Here is a 20,998-nt window from a genome sequence, read left to right as displayed (position 1 = left end):
TGATTTAATTTATGGCAACACTGACACCTGTGTATCTTTGGAGATGGTTGTAACCTCTGAGCCTGTTTCCTTATTAATTAAGGTAAATGTGAGTTTCAGTAAAGATGCACTAGTAAAATTGAGCAGTGCCTAGCACATTATCAGCATTCACTAAATTATTTACTATTTTAAATTTGTGGGAAGTAGGTGCCATTCTTCCAGCTAGTTGATGGGTATTGTTCAGCAACTACTGCAGTAAGTGGGGCAGCTCTGCTTCCTGCTGTGGCTGCCCTGGAGGAGCTCTGCTCCATGTGTCATCAACGGGCTTACCAGGGCGAGTTCTTCTCACTAAAATGGCAGAGTCTTTAGAGCACAGTGGAAATATGCAAGGTCTCTTAAGGGCTATTCTCAGACTCAGGATGCTTGGTGGAGAAGGCTTCAGAATCCCTCACCTGACTCTAGCACTGGACCATAGCCTTGGTAATCAAAGAATGGTCCACAGACCAATTTGCAAAATCAATATCATTTGGGAGCTAGTTACCAGTGCAGAATCTCTGGGCCCATGTTAGACCTGCCAAATCCGAATCTGCATCTGAACAAGACCCCCAGGTAATTCCAATATAAGTTGATGTTGGAGACGTCATGATCTGTTTGTCACCTCCTCACTGTTGACCCTTGTACTGGATAATTCTTTGTGGTGGGGGCCATCCTGAGCATCATAGGTTGTGTAGCAGCATCCCTGGCCTCAATCCACTAGGTGGCAGTAGCAACTCCCAGGTTCTGACAACCAAAAACTCCAGACAGTGTCAGGTGTTCCTTGGAGGAAAATCACCCCGTTTGAGACCCACTGGCCTAGAGCATGAGAACTAGAAACACCTTGAGGAGGTTCCAATCAAAGCCAATCCCTTTCTCAGCTCATAACTGGGCAGATCACTTAATCCTTGTGAGTCCAAATTCTGCAAATTTCAGATGAGATACATATTTGTACTGACCATGCAGAACGGACTTTTGTAAAAATAAAATAGGACAATCCAAATAAAATTATATCTTATGTGTGTGGTTTTAAAAAATATCTAAACATGTCTTATAATTAAACTTTTTTCAAAGAGAAGGAGTGACAGCTCTAAATTAGAGATACAAGCATGAATTCCCTGATTTGTAAAAAAGTCACAAGAAGCCAAGGATTATATGTGGTTTTGCAGCAAACAACACACCTCACTCTCTTGTTGCAGAGGGCTTACCAATATTCTGGAGCTATCAGGAGCTGTTGATCCCTGGAACAAGACAGTAATTTGGAGGTCCATGGAAACTAGTCAAAATAGGTTCCTCATCTGCAGATTAGGAAAGGCTGGAGAGTTCATGAGAGGAAGTAACACAGACTGGATTCACCTGACTTCTAACCGCGTCTCCTGGGAACAGAGTATCAGCAGGAATATTTTGCTTTGTTTCCAGCATCCCACAGGGAAGTGTTGTGCTCAGAGATGAGCACAAAGGAAACAGTACCTAATTAACAGACATGGGGAGCTGTAGATATCTCCTCTGTTACAGTCCCTCTGGCTGTACATCCTTGAACTGCACAGGACTTGGTTGATGCTTTTGGAATCATAACTCTGGTTGGGGGGCTAATGCTTCACTCCTTTCTTCTGATGTGCCTGGGAACAGAGCTTCAGTCTTCATCATCAACCATCCAGGGAGGAACTCAGATATACACACAGGGACTTTCCTCTCATAGACCCCATCCAGGTGAGTCTGAGAGTTCAATAGGTACTTCAGGAAAGGTTCAGAGAGAATGCAAGTGGAAAACTTTTATCTGAAGTCACCTGAGAGCCTAATTAGTCTAATCCAGAGTTGAGATATTTGCCATGTTTGTTTTCTAGGTTTCCTAATTAACTTATAATTCATTTATTTAATATGTTAAACAGAGAAGTGTTTGATGAACTCAGCAGCACAAGAGTCATTGTTGATGATTACGTGATGGGAACTGAAGTCCAGTTGGATGAGTCTAATGAAGTAATTGGGAGCATAAAGTGGTTCCAGTAAAGTTAGAGAGCATTAGAGGATTTTCCTAGTTAAGGGGAGTAAGAAAAGTAGGTTTAGAGGTATGTTCAGTGAACTAAAGGTATTTGTTAAAGATGTGATGCTTTTAAGCATGTTGTGTATTTATTAGAAAGACACAGACCCGTGGAGGTAGATACTAGCTTGCAACAGAGTTCTTGAGACATACTTTTCACAATATCTTCTCTCATGCTGGGTATTCACATGAAAATATTTGATTTAATATGCAAAACTAGTATCCTATTGAACTTTAATTTGTAATTCTTCATTAGGAAGAGGTGGGAAAGCAATGGAGACATTTGTGAGATAGAAGAAAAAAATCAGCCAAATCTCATCACCAGTGATAATCATTCACGTAGTAACATGAAAGAACTATGCTAAGCTTTTTATATCGACTAGATTTGTATACCAATTAGGAGGATGGATACCACTATCCTCATGATTTGAGTAAGGATATTAACGTTTAAATGGATCCGTAATCCCACTTAAGTTCAAACAGCTAATACGTGATAGATCCGAGATTCACACATTTGTTTTCTGATTCACTTTTTTTTTGTATTTACAATGATTTAGAAAAGTCTTTTACCATTTATGTTTTTTTTTTTTTTTTGTGCTTTTCTGTAGAAATCTAATCTACTTTTTATTCTCATTTGACACTTAAGACAGATAATATATGAAAGATAATGTGGGTATATAATGTCATTTATGAGTGTCATTTATACCAGGATAAAGAACGTTGCAGAGTAAATCAACTATCCTCCAATAAAAATTAATTAAAAAAAAGAAAGTCAGAGGGACATTAGCCCCAAACAAGGAAGACAGACCACAAATATGAACCCATCGTAACCAGGAATATTTCTTTGAAGGCAAAGTTCTAGCCTAGACAGGAGTTGCTTGCAGAATTCTTTTTTTTTTTTTTTTAGAAATTTCATGTAATGTCTGAAACATTTATATTAACATATTTCCATACATATTTCCATACAAATACAAATATGATTTTTAGAAATTTCATGTAATGTCTGAAACATTTATATTAACATATTTCCATACATATTTCCATACAAATACAAATATAAGATTTTTAGAAATTTCATGTAATGTCTGAAACATTTATATTAACATGTTTCCATACAAATAACCCAATGAAAGTTTAGTATTAGTTGTTTTGTTTGTTTTTTTATACTGCAGGTTCTTATTAGGCATCAGTTTTATACACATCAGTGTATACATGTCAATCCCAATCGCCCAATTCAGCACACCACCATCCCCACCCCACCGCAGTTTTCCCCCCTTGGTGTCCATATGTCCATTCTCTACATCTGTGTCTCAACTTCTGCCCTGCAAACTGGCTCATCTGTACCATTTTTCTAGGTTCCGCATACATGCATTAATATACGATATTTGTTTTTCTCTTTCTGACTTACTTCACTCTGTATGACAGTCTCTAGATCCATCCACGTCTCAACAAATGACTCAATTTCGTTCCTTTTTATGGCTGAGTAATATTCCATTGTATATATGTACCACATCTTCTTTATCCATTCGTCTGTTGATGGGCATTTAGGTTGCTTCCATGACCTGGCTATTGTAAATAGTGCTGCAATGAACATTCGGGTGCATGTGTCTTTTTGAATTACGGTTTTCTCTGGGTATATGCCCAGTAGTGGGATTGCTGGGTCATATGGTAATTCTATTTTTAGTTTTTTAAGGAACCTCCATATTGTTCTCCATAGTGGCTGTATCAATTTACATTCCCACCAACAGTGCAAGAGGGTTCCCTTTTCACCACACCCTCTCCAGCATTTGTTGTTTGTAGATTTTCTGATGATGCCCATTCTAACAGGAGTGAGGTGATACCTCATTGTAGTTTTGATTTGCATTTCTCTAATAATTAGTGATGTTGAGCATCTTTTCATGTGCTTCGTGGCCATCTGTATGTCTTCTTTGGAGAAATGTCTATTTAGGTCTTCTGCCCATTTTTGGATTGGGGTGTTTGTTTCTTTGATATTGAGCTGAATGAGCTGTTTATATATTTTGGAGATTAATCCTTTGTCCGTTGATTCATTTGCAAATATTTTCTCCCATTCTGAGGGTTGTCTTTTCGTCTTGTTTATGGTTTCCTTTGCTGTGCAAAAGCTTTGAAGTTTCATTAGGTCCCACTTGTTTATTTTTGTTTTTATTTCCATTACTCTAGGAGGTGGATCAAAAAAGATCTTGCTGTGATTTATGTCAAAGAGTGTTCTTCCTATGTTTTCCTCTAAGAGTTTTATAGTGTCCAGTCTTATATTTAGGTCTCTAATCCATTTTGAGTTTATTTTTGTGTATGGTGTTAGGGAGTATTCTAATTTCATTCTTTTACATGTAGCTGTCCAGTTTTCCCAGCACCACTTATTGAAGAGACTGTCTTTTCTCCATTGTATATCTTTGCCTCCTTTGTCATAGATTAGTTGACCATAGGTGCGTGGGTTAATCTCTGGGCTTTCTATCTTGTTCCATTGATCTATGTTTCTGTTTTTGTGCCAGTACCATATTGTCTTGATTACTGTAGCTTTGTAGTATAGTCTGAAGTCAGGGAGTCTGATTCCTCCAGCTCCATTTTTTTGCCTCAAGACTGCTTTGCCTATTCGGGGTCTTTTGTGTCTCCATACAAATTTTAAGATGATTTGTTCTAGCTCCGTAAAAAATGCCATTGGTAATTTGATAGGGATTGCATTGAATCTGTAGATTGCTTTGGGTAGTATACTCATTTTCACAATGTTGATTCTTCCAATCCAAGAACATGGTATATCTCTCCATCTGTTGGTATCATCTTTAATTTCTTTCATCAGTGTCTTATAGTTTTCTGCATACAGGTCTTTTGTCTCCCTAGGTAGGTTTATTCCTAGGTATTTTATTCTTTTTGTTGCAATGGTAAATGGGAGTGTTTCCATAATTTCTCTTTCAGATTTTTCATCATTAGTGTATAGGAATGCAAGAGATTTCTGTGCATTAATTTTGTATCCTGCAACTTTACCATATTCATTAATTAGCTCTAGCAGTTTTCTGGTGGCAGTTTTAGGATTCTCTATGTATAGTATCATGTCATCCGCAAACAGTGACAGTTTTACTTCTTCTTTTCCAATTTGTATTCCTTTTATTTCTTTTTCTTCTCTGATTGCCGTGGCTAGGACTTCCAAAACTATGTTGAATAATAGTGGTGAGAGTGGACATCCTTGTCTCGTTCCTGATCTTAGAGGAAATGCTTTCAGTTTTTCACCATTGAGAATGATGTTTGCTGTGGGTTTGTCATATATGGCCTTTATTATGTTGAGGTAGGTTCCCTCTATGCCCACTTTCTGGAGAGTTTTTATCAGAAATGGGTGTTGAATTTTGTCAAAAGCTTTTTCTGCATCTATTGAGATGATCATATGGTTTTTATTCTTCAATTTGTTAATATGGTGTATCACATTGATTGATTTGCGTATATTGAAGAATCCTTGCATCTCTGGGATAAATCCCACTTGATCGTGGTGTATGATCCTTTTAATGTGTTGTTGGATTCTGTTTGCTAGTATTTTGTTGAGGATTTTTGCATCTATATTCATCAGTGATATTGGTCTGTAATTTTCTTTTTTTGTAGTGTCTTTGTCTGGTTTTGGTATCAGGGTGATGGTGGCCTCATAGAATGAGTTTGGGAGTGTTCCTTCCTCTGCAATTTTTTGGAAGAGTTTGAGAAGGATGGGTGTTAGCTCTTCTCTAAATGTTTGATAGAATTCACCTGTGAAGCCATCTGGTCCTGGACTTTTGTTTGTTGGAAGATTTTTAATCACAGTTTCAATTTCATTACTTGTGATTGGTCTGTTCATATTTTCTATTTCTTCCTGGTTCAGTCTTGGAAGGTTATACCTCTCTAAGAATTTGTCCATTTCTTCCAGGTTGTCCATTTTATTGGCATAAAGTTGCTTGTAGTAGTCTCTTAGGATGCTTTGTATTTCTGCAGTGTCTGTTGTAACTTCTCCTTTTTCATTTCTGATTTTATTGATTTGAGTCCTCTCCCTCTTTTTCTTGATGAGTCTGGCTAATGGCTTATCAATTTTGTTTATCTTCTCAAAGAACCAACTTTTAGTTTTATTGATCTTTGCTATTGTTTTCTTTGTTTCTATTTCATTTATTTCTGCTCTGATCTTTATGATTTCTTTCCTTCTGCTAACTTTGGGTTTTGTTTGTTCTTCTTTCTCTAGTTTCTTTAAGTGTAAGGTTAGATTGTTTACTTGAGCTTTTTCTTGTTTCTTTAGGTAGGCTTGTATAGCTATAAACTTCCCTCTTAGAACTGCTTTTGCTGCATCCCATAGGTTTTGGGTCGTCGTGTTTTCATTGTCATTTGTCTCTAGGTATTTTTTGATTTCCTCTTTGATTTCTTCAGTGATCTCTTGGTTATTTAGTAACGTATTGTTTAGCCTCCATGTGTTTGTCCTTTTTACGTTTTTTTCCCTGTAATTCATTTCTAATCTCATAGCGTTGTGGTCAGAAAAGATGCTTGATATGATTTCAATTTTCTTAAATTTACTGAGGCTTGATTTGTGACCCAAGATGTGATCTATCTTGGAGAATGTTCCGTGCGCACTTGAGAAGAATGTGTAATCTGCTGTTTTTGGATGGAATGTCCGATATATATCAATTAAATCTATCTGGTCTATTGTGTCATTTAAAGCTTCTGTTTCCTTATTTATTTTCATTTTGGATGATCTGTCCATTGGTGTAAGTGAGGTGTTAAAGTCCCCCACTATTATTGTGTTACTGTCGATTTCCTCTTTTATAGCTGTTAGCAGTTGCCTTATGTATTGAGGTGCTCCTATGTTGGGTGCATATATATTTATAATTGTTATATCTTCTTCTTGGATTGATCCCTGGATCATTATGTAGTGTCCTTCCTTGTCTCTTGTAACATTTTTTAATTTAAAGTCTATTTTATCTGATATGAGTATAGCTACTCCAGCTTTCTTTTGATTTCCATTTGCATGGAATATCTTTTTCCATCCCATCACTTTCAGTCTGTATGTGTCCCTAGGTCTAAAGTGGGTCTCTTGTAGACAGCATATATATGGGTCTTGTTTTTGTATCCATTCAGCAAGCCTGTGTCTTTTGGTTGGAGCATTTAATCCATTCACGTTTAAGGTAATTATCGATATGTATGTTCCTATGACCATTTTCTTAATTGTTTTGGGTTTGTTTTTGTAGGTCCTTTTCTTCTCTTGTGTTTCCCACTTAGAGAAGTTCCTTTAGCATTTGTTGTAGAGCTGGTTTGGTGGTGCTGAATTCTCTTAGCTTTTGCTTGTCTGTAAAGCTTTTGATTTCTCCATCAAATCTAAATGAGATCCTTGCCGGGTAGAGTAATCTTGGTTGTAGGTTCTTCCCTTTCATCACTTTAAGTATATCATGCCACTCCCTTCTGGCTTGCAGAGTTTCTGCTGAGAAATCAGCTGTTAACCTTATGGGAGTTCCCTTGTATGTTATTTGTCGTTTTTCCCTTGCTGCTTTCAATAATTTTTCTTTGTCTTTAATTTTTGCCACTTTGATTACTATGTGTCTCGGCGTGTTTCTCCTTGGGTTTATCCTGTATGGGACTCTCTGCGCTTCCTGGACTTGGGTGGCTATTTCCTTTCCCATGTTAGGGAAGTTTTCGACTATAATCTCTTCAAATATTTTCTCTGGTCCTTTCTCTCTCTCTTCTCCTTCTGGGACCCCTATAATGCGAATGTTGTTGCGTTTAATGTTGTCCCAGAGGTCTCTTAGGCTGTCTTCATTTCTTTTCATTCTTTTTTCTTTAGTCTGTTCCGCAGCAGTGAATTCCATCATTCTGTCTTCCAGGTCACTTATCCGTTCTTCTGCCTCAGTTATTCTGCTATTGATTCCTTCTAGTGTAGTTTTCATTTCAGTTATTGTATTGGTCATCTCTGTTTGTTTGTTCTTTAATTCTTCTAGGTCTTTGTTAATCATTTCTTGCATCTTCTCAATCTTTGCCTCCATTCTTATTCCAAGGTCCTGGATCATCTTCACTATCATTATTCTGAATTCTTTTTCTGGAAGGTTGCCTATCTCCACTTCATTTAGTTGTTTTTCTGGGTTTTTTTCTTGTTCCTTCATCTGGTACATAGCCCTCTGCCTTTTCATCTTCTCTATCTTTCTGTAACTGTCCCATTTATGTTTTAAATCCTCATCTAATGTTGAACATTGTATATTTTCTGTTGTTAATTTTTCTAAAATAACAATGGCTCCTAATAATTTCTAATAATTTTCTTTTTTCATTTGTGCTTTATTTTTAGGTTCTCATTAGTTATCTATTTTATACATAGTATCAATATTGTATATATGTCCATCCCAATCTCCCAATTCATCCCCCCCCCCTTTTCCCTCTTGGTATTCATTCCTTTGTTCTCTACGTCTGTCTCCATTTCTGCTCTGTAAATAAGATCTTCTATACCAATTTTTTCAGATTCCACATATATGCATTAATATATGATATTTGTTTTTCTCTTTCTTACTTCACTGTGTATGACAGTCTAATAATTTTCTAAGAATAATTAATTGTTGTTAATTTTCTAGGTCGATGTCAGCATAAAGATAATGACTCATTTTTCCTTTGATAAATTGCTTTAGGCTACTTTATTAGGTATTCTGGACGTCAAGGGGGTATAAATGGGGGTGGAATGCTGCCAGAACTAATGAAGCTTTATCCTCATCGCAATCTCTCAGGGACCACCAGAACTTATTAGATCTTCTTTTGTAGATGAAGAGGTTCAGTATGGGGGTGACCATGGTGTACATCACTGAGGTCATCAGACTCTCCTAGAGGATGAAGTGCCTGCAGAACTGAGGTATACATACCCCAACGCCTGTGCCCTAGAACAAGGCAGCCACCAAGGGGTGAGACCTACAGGTGGATCTTGTTTTCCTCCACAGTGCCCTTTTCTTTCTTCTCAGTTTTTCAAGTACTTAAAAATTTTTTCTTTTAATACAGGACACAAAATGGTCATATCGAAATGAAGCTCCACAGGTGGCTTACCAACTTGAATTTGGGTACTATTTTCTATATTCTCTATGGTAAAGATAATTTGATGTTGACCACTTGCCTTGTATCATTCCTTCCCTACCTATTGTGGCTGGAATTGAGAAGAGGCAGGGAGTAATAATGTATGTGTGTGTATGTGTGTGTGTCTGTGTGTGTGTGTGTGTGTGTGTGTGTGTGTTGTGGGGAATGAGCACTTCTCTGGGCAGTGGTACTTAAGTTTACTCCAAAATGTGACCCTTAAAAGACAGATACAGGGCTTCCCTGGTGGTGCAGTGGTTGAGAGTCTGCCTGCCAATGCAGGGGACACGGGTTCGAGCCCTGGTCTGGGAAGATCCCACATGCCGCAGAGCAGCTAGGCCCGTGAGCCACAATTACTGAGCCTGCGCGTCTGGAGCCTGTGCCCCGCAACGGGAGAGGCCACGATGGTGAGAGGCCCGCGCACCGCGATGAAGAGTGGCCCCCACTTGCCACAACTAGAGAAAGCCCTCGCACAGAAATGAAGACCCAACACAGCCATAAATAAATAAATAAATAAAATTAAAAAAAAAAAAAAAAAAAGACAGATACAACAATATTAACCAGCAGTTGGAAATAAGGAAGGGATCCTTTTCTATTCACAGGAATCCTTTTAAATTTTAAAAGAAAAATTTTAAATGTGAAAGGACCAATATGTGAATGAGTGACTCCCTCCTTGGGTCTTGAAGTTTCAGCATCGGCAGGAAGTCCTCCTTGTTCCTCAGCATCCTCTGACACCATCTCTCATCACTCTCCCTCTTGTTCATTCCCCTTGACACTTTGGCTCCCCTCTGAGTCTTGAATATTTGAAACAAGTGTCATCCTCAGGGCCTTTACACTGACTCTTTCCTCACAGAGCACACTCGTTCCCCCAGATAATCTGGAGTCTCTGCTTTGTCTTCCTTCAGGTCTCAGTTCAACTTTCTCCTTATTTGCAGGTCTTCTTGAACTCCCAGTAAAATATAACACCTCCATTCACTCTATTTTATACCTGCTTTTTTCCCCCATAGCATCTGTCACCATAAGACATGGTAATATGTTTTTGTATTTGTTAATTTATATTTTTATCCATTATTGGATTTAGGGAGTTTTGTTCTCAGAATCCTGTACTTTTACCCCAGAAGATAGTCAGTACTCAACATAAACTGCTCAAATGCATGAGATAAACTTGCATTTAAACTGTGTAATAGATGACCTATTGGTGGAAAGCCTGAGTGTGGGACAGGAATTTCTAATTACAGATTATCCCAGAATATCCCTTAAAAATGACCGGGGCTTCCCTGGTGGCGCAGTGGTTGAGAATCTGCCTGCCAATGCAGGGCACACGGGTTCGAGCCCTGGTCTGGGAAGATCCCACATGCCACGGAGCGACTAGGCCCGTGAGCCACAACTACTGAGCCTGCGCGTCTGGAGCCTGTGCTCCGCAACAAGAGAGGCCGCGACAGTGAGAGGCCCGTGCACCGCGATGAAGAGTGGCCCCCGCTTGCCGCAACTAGAGGAAGCCCTCGCACAGAAACGAAGACACAACACATAAATAAATAAATAAATAAATAAATAAAATTAAAAAAAAAAATGACCGAAATATATAATTTAAAGTTTTTCACTATACTAATGCCCACATGTGTAAAAATTAATCATGTTCTTTTTTCTTTCCTAGTAGTGATCACCACCACATGGCACAAGGCAACAATACACAAATTTCAGAATTTATTCTTCTGGGATTATCAAATGACCCAGAACTGTAGCCCCTCATATTTGGACTGTTCCTGTCCATGTACCTGATCACTGTGTTTGGGAACCTACTCACCATAATGGCCGTCAGCTCAGACTCCCACCTCCACACCCCCATGTACTTCTTCCTCTCCAACCTGTCCTTTCTAGACATTTGTTTCACCTCCATCATCATTCCAAAGATGCTGGTGAATATACAGACTCAAAACAAAGTCATTTCCTATGAAGACTGCCTCACACAGATATATTTTTTCCTATTATTTGCACAGTTGGGTGACTTCCTTCTGACAGTGATGGCCTACGACTGCTTCATAGCCATCTGCCACCCCCTGCACTACACAGTCATCATGAATCCTCTTCTCTGTGGACTGCTGGTGCTGATATCCTGGGTGATAGGTGCCCTGAATTCCTTGTTACAAACCTTACTGGCATTGCAGCTGTCTTTCTGTACAGTCTTGGAAATTCCCCACTTCTTCTGTGAATTCAAAGAGGTAATCCAACTTCCCTGTTCTAACACCTTTCTTAATAACACCATGACGTATTTTGCAGTTGGGCTGTTTGGCGGTGGTCCATTCGCTGGGATATGTTACTCATACTCTAAGATAGTTTCCTCCATAGGAGGAATCTCATCATCTCAGGGGAAGTATAAAGCATTTTCCACCTGTGCATCACATCTCTCCACTGTCTCCTCATTTTATTGTACAGTGTTTAGAGTGTATTTTACCCCTGCTATTACCCACAGCTCACACTCAAGTGCAGCAGCCTCAATGATGTACACTGTGGTCACACCCATTCTGAACCCCTTCATCTACAGTCTGAGGAATAAAGACATAAAGAGTGCTCTAAGAAAATTCTTTGGGGTGGCAGTTATAAAAGGGCCAATTGTCCTGGGGTGAAGAAGTGTCAGTTGTTGCAGGGCTTAAAGCATTAGAGGCTGACATTGTGATTCCCTGATCAGATTGTGGAAAGAACACTTGCTCCTTCAATTTACTCTCTGGTATTTCCATTTATTTGATTTCAACTTCTCTATACAAGTTACCTAACTCACTTCACTAAGCTTTATGCTCTCTGCTATCTAATTTTTTTCTTTGTCATTTTTCTACTTCCCTAAATTGATTTGCAACCTTAAGTGAAATATATTGAAATTCCCATTTATCTCATGACACTTCATGCATTTCTTAAGAATAATTTCTTCTGAAGTAAAATATTTTATACTGAGCAATTTTTCTTTCATTTTACTAAAAGAATAATCATGACTTGTACTATTCCTTTGGAAAAAGAAAAAACAACTTGGCAACCAAAGCCATTTCCACAATTTCATAAGAGAGTAAAATATGAAATCACAGTTTATCAATTTTTTCTTCTTCATTTCTTTGTTCATCACTACTACATCCATGCTGAACCCCTTTATCTGCTCTCTGAGCAAGAAAGACATAAAGGAGACTCTGAAGAGATTCAATGGGATGGCAGTCACAAAAGGGGCAATTGCCCTAAGGGTGATGAAATGCCCTTGATTGCATGGCACAAAGTCCCACAACCAGAAATTGTGATTCTTTGTTAATTGTGGAATACAATTTGCTCCTTCTCTTTGTTTCCTGTGATTTCCATGTTATTTTTAAGTTAAGTTCTCTATACAAATCCAGTAACTCACTTTATTACGCTTTCTCCTAAGTCTATTATATAAGCATTTTTTTAAATGTGCTTTCTTTCTACTTCAAAATTTTCCAAACTTTGGATATGAAATACTTGGGCATTCTCAATTTTTCATGGACTGACAATAGTTTCTTAGGAATAATTTCTTCTTAAATGACATATATCATCCCAAGTAATTTTTACCTTGTTTTCCTGAAAGAATAGTCATGAGATGAATTACTCATATAAAAAAAATGTACAGCTGAAAACAAAGACAATTTATATAACTTTATAAAAGGGTTGGCAGAATCAGCGGGTGTGAAACTGTGGTTAAAGAGGGTTGACTGCAAGGTTATATGCAGATTTTCAACTGCAGAGGGTGTCATTGCCCCAACCCCTGCACTGTTCAAGGGTCAACTCTTTATACATGTATATGTATGTGTATATATCTCATGATCAAAAGATGACTCACTAGAGAGCTGGAACACCTAACTAGTCATGCGGTTCAGGGTTACAATTTGTGCAAACTAACGTGTCTGCCAATCTCCTGCTTACCAGGGAGGAAACTGCAATGGAGTAACTTTTTAATATAATTATCTATAATAAAATTCAAAAACAGAGTAATATTGAATGCTATCTTTAAATATCAGAATAAATGCATAGAATGAGAAGATTATTATAATTGCTCTCACTTCCATACTATTTAATATCTTATTCGGTTAGTTATTGCTGCATAACCACTCATCCTAATAGTAAAGGTTTTAATATAATGCCTTTATTATCAAATGAGATTTAATACTGAGGAGTTGTTTTGATCTCTGCTGGGCTCCTCATGAGTCTATATTCACCTGTAATTCTATATGTTGTAACTCTAAAGCTCATCCATGAGGTTGTATGCAGCCATGTTGCAATTCTTTCTTCACTAATATATGATAGTCTACTCCATTTATATATGTATATTTTTTTGTTTGTTTGTTTTTTTATTTTAACTTATTACTTTTTTTAAATTTTCTTTTCATTTTATTTTTCTTTTTTATATTTTGTTTTTTTTTTTTTTCTTTTATTTTTCAAACCCTTGTGTCGAGGGCTGACTTTCAATAGATCGCAGCGAGGGAGCTGCTCTGCTACGTACGAAACCCCGACCCAGAAGCAGGTCGTCTACGAATGGTTTAGCACCAGGTTCCCCACGAACGTGCGGTGCGTGACGGGCGAGGGGGCGGCCGCCTTTCCGGCCGCACCCCGTGTCCCAGGACGAAGGGCTCTCCGCACCGGACCCCGGTCCCGACGCGCGGCGGGGCGCGCCGTGCCGCACCCCGGGGGACGCGGGCGGCGGCCCGCCGGCGGGGACGGCGGGGGACCGGCTATCCGAGGCCAACCGAGGCTCCCGCGGCGCTGCCGTATCGTTCCGCCTGGGTATATATGTATTTTAATCTTATAGTTTGTGGAAAAAATAGTTTATCATTGGTGACATCAGCATCATGGTGGCAGAAGACTCTCCCTTTGTCCCACCCCTTCAATCTACTATTAGCAAAACATCTATAACTAAACAAAGGTTTCTCTGCCCAAAATGCCAGACCTCCAGAGACTCACATAGTTGTATATCTGAAGGTGGGTGGATTAGAATACATAGAGGACGTGGAATCAGGGGAACAGCAGAGGCAGTGCCCCTGGTCCCAGCCCCACGGCTGAGGCAGCTGAGCCCATAGCCTAGAGAACCTGGTAGCACCAGTGGGGGTGGCACATATGGCCCTGGCCTCCTGGATGCAGCAGCACCTACAGCCACAGGAAATCAGGCAGCACAGATGGTGCAGCCTTTGACCTAGGTCACCCTGGATATGGCAATAGTGCCCACCATCCTGGTTCCCCCAGCAGAGATACCAACCACAGCAGGGACAGTGGCAGAACTAAGGCACCAGTGACCCTGGAGGCACAAACAGTGATGACAAGGGCACTGATGACACCTCTGGCAGAGGCCATGAAATGCAATAAATATAGTTTCTCCAATATAGCCACATGCAGCTCAGGTAAAAGAAACCAAATACTTGTGCTACAGAGTCATCTAACTGCAAAACATAGAAGAGCCTCTTGTTCCCACTCTGTTGAATTGTTAGAATCAAAGTAAACAAGGTTTTACTTAAATAAGAAAGCTGCTTTCAATTTCAAACACGCTGGCAGAGGAGCAACCCATTGAGCCCAGTGAAAAACCACAGTAACATGGAATCATAAAAAGGAAATGACAATTTTCCAGAAACCAATCTTAAAGTCATGGAAGATTGTGATCAAACAAGTAGAGAATTCAAAACAGTTTCAGGAAGAAACTCAACAAGATACAAGAAAATTCACAAAGGCACTTAAATAAGTTCAGGAATAAAAATAATGAACGTGAGGAACAATTTCCAAAGAGATGAAAACTGTTAAACATAACCACACAGAAATTCTGGAGCTAAAGAATTCAATAAATTAGATGAAGGATGCATTAGATAGCACTAGAAGTAGAGTACACCATATGGAGGATAGAAATAGTGAGCTCAAAGAATGATTTAGGAAGAAGAGAAGAGAGAACCTTTTTTTTTTTTTTTAATGAAGCAACTCTACAAGAGCTATATGACTCCATTAGAAAAGGTAACAAGCATAATTGGTATCCCAGAAGGAGAAGAGAGCAAGAAAGAGAGAGTTTATTTGAAGAAATAATAGCTGAGATCTTTCCAAGTCTGGGGAAGAAATAATAGAAGACCTAAGTATATCAATGCAAAAGACCTTCTCCAAGACACATTATATTAAAACTATCAAAAGTCAATGACAAAGAAAGACTGTTATAGGCAGCCAGAAAAAATGGAGAGTAACCTACAAAGGTATCATCATTAAGCTATGAGTAGATTTCTCAGCAGAAACTCAAAAGGCCAAGAGACAATGGAAAGACATACTTAAAATATTGAAACATAAAAACTATCATCCAAGAATACTCATCCAGCAAAGTAATCCCTCAGGTATGAAGGATAAATAAAGCCTTTCCCAGACAAACAAAGGTTAAGGGAGTTCAGCACCCAGAACCGTCTTATAAGGATGTTGAAATGAACTCTTCTACCTGAAATGTAAAGGCAAAAGTACACAAAACGTTGAGTAAGGTGATAGACAGAAATCAAAAATTGAAACTCTATATCAGAGTAGGTTGTTAAACAATTATAGTATAATGTTAAAAAAAAACATTAAAATAACTTTAGCTACTTCATTTGGTAACTGAATCACAACATGAAAAGGAATATTTTCTGAAACGGACAACTTCAGGCAAAAGAATGAAGTTGAATTGCTCTATTACACTACATACAAAAAATAAACTCAAAATAGATTAAAGACATAAATGTAAGACATGAAAAGTTACAAATCATAAATAAAAATAGGCAGCACCTCTTTGACATTGATCTTAGAAGTATCTTTGGGGATATATGTCCTCAGACAAGGAAGATAAAAGTAAACAAAGGAGAATACATCAAACGAAAAAGCTTTGCACAGTGAAGGAAACCACCACCACCACTAAAAGGAAACCTACTCATGGGGAAAGGTATTTGCAAATTATATATCTGATAAGGGGTTGTTATCCAAAAATATAAAGAATTCAATCAACTTAATATAAAAAAACATATCAGTAAATGGGCAGAGGACCCTCAATAGACATTTTTTTTTCTAAGAAAGACGCACAGATGGTCAAGAAGCACAGACAAGGGACTCGACATCATTAATCATCAGAGGAATGGAAACCAAAACCACAGTGAGATACAATTCCCACCAGCTAGAATGGGTATTATCAAAGAGAAAAAAATCAGCAAGTGTTGGTGAGGACCAGATGGGACCAGTAAATGATACCCAAATTTCACAATTTCTTCTTCTGGGATTATCAGAGGAATCAGAATTGCAGTCCTTCATAACAGGACTTCTCTTCTCCATGTACCTCATCACTGTGCTGGAAAACCTGCTCATCATCCTGGCCACCATCTTAGACTCCCACCTCCATACATCTGTGTAATTCTTCTCCAATCTGTTCTTTTTAGATATGTTTCACCTTCACCACCATCCCAAAGAAGGCAAAGTCATGACCTATGAAGTCTCCATCAAACAGGTATACATTTACCTACTCTTAGTATATTTGGACAACAGCGTTTTCCACCTGTGCATCTCACCTCTCACTTGTATCCTTATTTTATTTTATGGGCTTTGAGTGTACCTCAGCTCTGCTACTACTCAAGCCCTTCTCCCCACAGTCAAGTGCAACAGCCTCTATGATGTTCACCATGGTCACACCCATGCTGAACCCCTTCATCTACAGTCTAAGGAACAAAGGCGTAAAGAGGTCTCTGAAAAGATTCTTTGGGATGGCAGCTATAAAAGGACCAACTGTCACAGGGTTAAAGAATCCCCATTTTTGAAGGGTGCAAAGCATTTGAGCCGGAATTTGATATTCTTTGATCAGAGTGTGGAAGTAAAACTTGCTCCCTCTATTTCCTGAAATTTTCATTTCTTTGACTCTACTTCTTTGTAACATTGAAGCAACTCACATTTATAAGTTTCCTTCCCTGATGTATAAACAATTTCCCCCTTTGTCCATTTTCTACCTTCTCAAATTTTTTCCCAAACTTGATTCAAAATATTTACAATTCCCATTTACATCATGGGGCAACATGGATTTCTTAAGAATAATTTTTTCTCAAATGATATATATCATCCCAAATAATTTTTCTCTTGTGCCACTGAAAGAATTGTCGTAAGTAATAATACTACCGTGCAAAAACAAAACTACACTTACTAGCCAAGGCATTTTATATAATCTTATAATAGAGGAAAACTAAGACTACAGTTTTTGATTTTGTATACAACACTCCTTTGTAAATCACTGCCTTAACTGCTCTTCTTGCAAATGGAGACTTTAACCTATAGTTTGTTTTACAGGTGGTTATTCAGTTTTATTCTTCACTTTAGGATCATGTTCTCTTACTCAGCTGTGTCTGCAGTGACTACCCTAGTCACTGACAAATGATAATCAACTACAGGTTTCCAAGTGGAGTCTACACAGAAACACAGATTTGAATACATACAATTAACATGGCTTTTGAATTAGGGAAAAACATAAATAAGATGAAAATTTAAACTACACTTTGTATTACTAAGCAAAATATTTCATTTTCATGCTCTATATGTATTCATTGAAGTATGGGTTTTGGTGTTCATGTGAAAGGTTCCTATTTTCATTAGGGTGAAGGAATGGTTGTTGTGATTAGAGTGATACATTATGTGTAATCACCTATAAAGTGAGTGAAAAACATTTCTTTCAAATTCACACGCATAAAAGATTCTTGGTGGAGAAGACTAAACCTGTGTATACCTGGCTCAAAGACAGGACCACAGCCTTGCTACTCAAATGTGATACACAGACCAAGATCTGCAGCATCAACTACACATGGGAACTTGTTAGAAATGCAGTCCCTGGGCCCAACAGAGACCTGATGAATCAGAATTTGCATTTCAACTACAAACCGTGGTGATTTGTATGCACAGTGAATTTATAGATGTTCTGGTCTAGAATAGTCTCTCACCATCATAATGATGACTTTTGGAGGAGAGTATTTGTGTTGTGTGCTGTTCTGTGGTCTATAGGAGATTAGTAACATCCCTACAGATATTGCCAAATAACCCTAGGGGCTAAATCATCTCTGGTTGAGAATCACTGCCCCAGAGTTCCAGAACTGAGATATTCTAATCAGACTCCATCCCTCACTTGGTTTATACCTTTAAGCAGAACATTAAATCCTTCTGAGTCCCATTCCTACAATGGAGAAAGGAGTTTATAAAAGTACTACCTCATAGAATGCACTGCTTTTAAAACTAAATTTGACAACTTCTGTAATATGCTAAGCTAGTTTATGGGGCATAACAATATCTAAATATGTCTCTTATAGTTACAAACATTTTATGATGAGAGACAAAAGGAAAGCTCTTAACTTCTGATATAAGTAGAACATTCCTAATTGTCCTGGGAAAAATATCATGAATCCAGGGAATATAATGCCCAAGATTTTATATTACAGGAGCAAAGTTACCCCTGTTTTTGAAGAGGGGAATAGTAAGTTTTAGAGACTTCAGCTGTTGTGTCCCCACCACGAATGAAAGCTTTGAAAACCCACGTGACCTACTCAAGACAAAGCCTCAATATTACACTTTAGAGAAAATTTGAACTCAGTTGATGAGGCAGTCTGGGAGGCTTAGCGCTTTGGAATCAGGAGAGTTAATGGAGAAGGAGTAATAAAAACTGAACTCACCTAACTTATAATATAGTCTCCTAGGAACAAAGAATCAGCAGAAAAAAGTTCCATTCTGCCCAGACCAGTGTCTCCAAGGGAAATCATGCACTTAGTCATTGGAGTAACAAGAGGAAAACATGCCTAATAAGCTGAAATATGAAGCTCTAAATATCACCTCCGCTGCCATCCCTCAGCCTGTGCAACTTTGGTTGGACAAGACATGGTCCTTGCTTTTGCAGTCCTAAATCTGGCTGGGAGATCAATGCTTGATTGTATTTCTTCCTGTTGTCTTATTTGAGGACAAAACTTCTGTCTGCATCATCAGTCATTTAGGGGGGAATTTTGACATCTACAGGGAAAGCTTCCTCTATGAATCTGCATGCAGGTGAGTCTGAGAGCTCCACAGACACCACAGGAGAGAATCAGATAGGATGGAAGCCAAGAACTTGTACCTGAGGTCACCTGAGAGCCAATCTAGCATAGCCCAGATGCCAGAGATCACTGTGGTTGTTTGCTGGCTTTCCTAAATTAATGTATTTATTTATGGTCTAAAAATAAAGTGAACATTGCACTTGGAAATGCAAGTGTCAGTGTTGACAATTAAATGGTATTAATGGAAGCTCAATTAGAAGAAGGAATGGCAGGCATAAAATGCTTCCAGTAAAAGAGGACAGTAAGTCTAAGCATCTTATTTATTAACAGGAGTGAACAAATAGGGAAAAGCCTCAGGAAAATGAAGTCTTCTACTGCTTCCTATAAAACATATGCAACTTTTGTTGTATTTTGTAAATTGATGGTTTTGAATTGTTAGTTTATTCCCTTTGCTTATTTTCCTCTTGGGCTATTCAAACTGTAAGGTGTTTCACATCATAAAGATATCACTGTTTATGTCCTTGGCAAAAAGATATTTTAAAATTATTTTTCCTGTGCATCAAGGAGATGTCACTGGAGTTGGAATGTTGACTAACCAAGGAAGCTTTTCTTCATTGCATTGTCTCAGGGGCCATTTGAATTTGTTGGATATTTTTCCCCTTAATGTCCATTTCATTCCTCTCCATCCCTCTCTCTCTCTCTCTCTTTCCCTCTCTTTCATGCTTTTTATAGTTCTTTAAATATGGAACAGAAAGTGGCTATACCAAAAAGAAACCCCAAGTTTATTGTTCCATGGGAAGCTTATGAACTGGAATTTCTGGGGACCATTTATACATTCTTGAGGAGAAAGATAATCTGATCTGACCAGCTTGAGTTGCAATCACTTATGGCCTAAGGAGGGTGGAGCTGGGTGAGAAATGCATAGTAATAACACAGCTCAGGGGGCCATGGTGTATGTCTGTGCCTGTGCCTTGTGGAGTGAGAGCAGTTCTTAAAGTAGAGGCACCTGGACTCAAATATTAAGATGACTTATAATACAGAGGCCAGAATTCAATCAACAGATGGAACTAAGAAGGTGATCTGATATAATTCACAGGAAGCCTTTGCAGCTCAATTCATGTGCATGGAACAACATGGAAGGAGAGATTCTCTGTGTATTGAAGTTTTAACTGTAGCAGGGAGGCCACTTTTTCCTCAGCATCCTCTGACACCATCTCTAATTACTCCCCCTTTTGCTTATTTCTCTGCCCCACTGGCTTCCTTGTTTGGATCTGAATACATGGAACAAGCATTTTCCTCATGTCCGTTCCTTCTGCGAGGCACACACTTCTCCTATTATCTTACTAGCTCTTTCTTTTTCTTTCTTGAGCTATCTGTTCAATTATCACCTTGTTTGTTGCCTTTACCAGCACTCAGTGCAAAATAACACCTCCTACTACTCTCTCCTTTATACCTGGTTTTCTTTTCTTCATAGCATCTATCACCATATGACATATTATATAATATTTTATTTGCATATCATCTTTCACCATCCTTGTATTGTGGGAGATTGGTTTTTTAGCACTCTCCACTTATTGCCTTCATGTGCTGGGAACATGGTTGGCACTCAATACATAGTTCTCAAATGTATGAAAGAATACATTAAAACTCTAGAATATATGACCTCTTTGGAAATATGCTGAGAATGGGACAAAAATTCCTAGTCAGAGATGAAATGGATTATACCCTCAAAGAGAACTTACCTATAAATAAAATATTAACATTAATTTCTTAAGGGATAAATAGAAATTGCAGTATTTCAGCTATGTGAGTTATGCCAGTTTGTGTGAAAATTAGTCACGTTATTTTCCTTTTTCCTGATAGTCGCCTCTACCCC

General features: G+C 38.4%; 1 pseudogene; it reads left to right on the top strand.

The window, feature by feature from the left end:
- Window positions 1-10,869: 10,869 nt before the first annotated feature.
- Window positions 10,870-16,961, top strand: LOC132363467 (uncharacterized; annotated as a pseudogene).
- Window positions 16,962-20,998: the final 4,037 nt, after the last annotated feature.

The sequence above is a fragment of the Balaenoptera ricei genome, chromosome 3 (assembly GCF_028023285.1).
Source record: "Balaenoptera ricei isolate mBalRic1 chromosome 3, mBalRic1.hap2, whole genome shotgun sequence".
Taxonomy (NCBI): Eukaryota; Metazoa; Chordata; class Mammalia; order Artiodactyla; family Balaenopteridae; genus Balaenoptera; species Balaenoptera ricei.
Note: the sequence above shows the minus strand (reverse complement) of the source record. Positions and strands in the feature narration are given on the sequence as shown.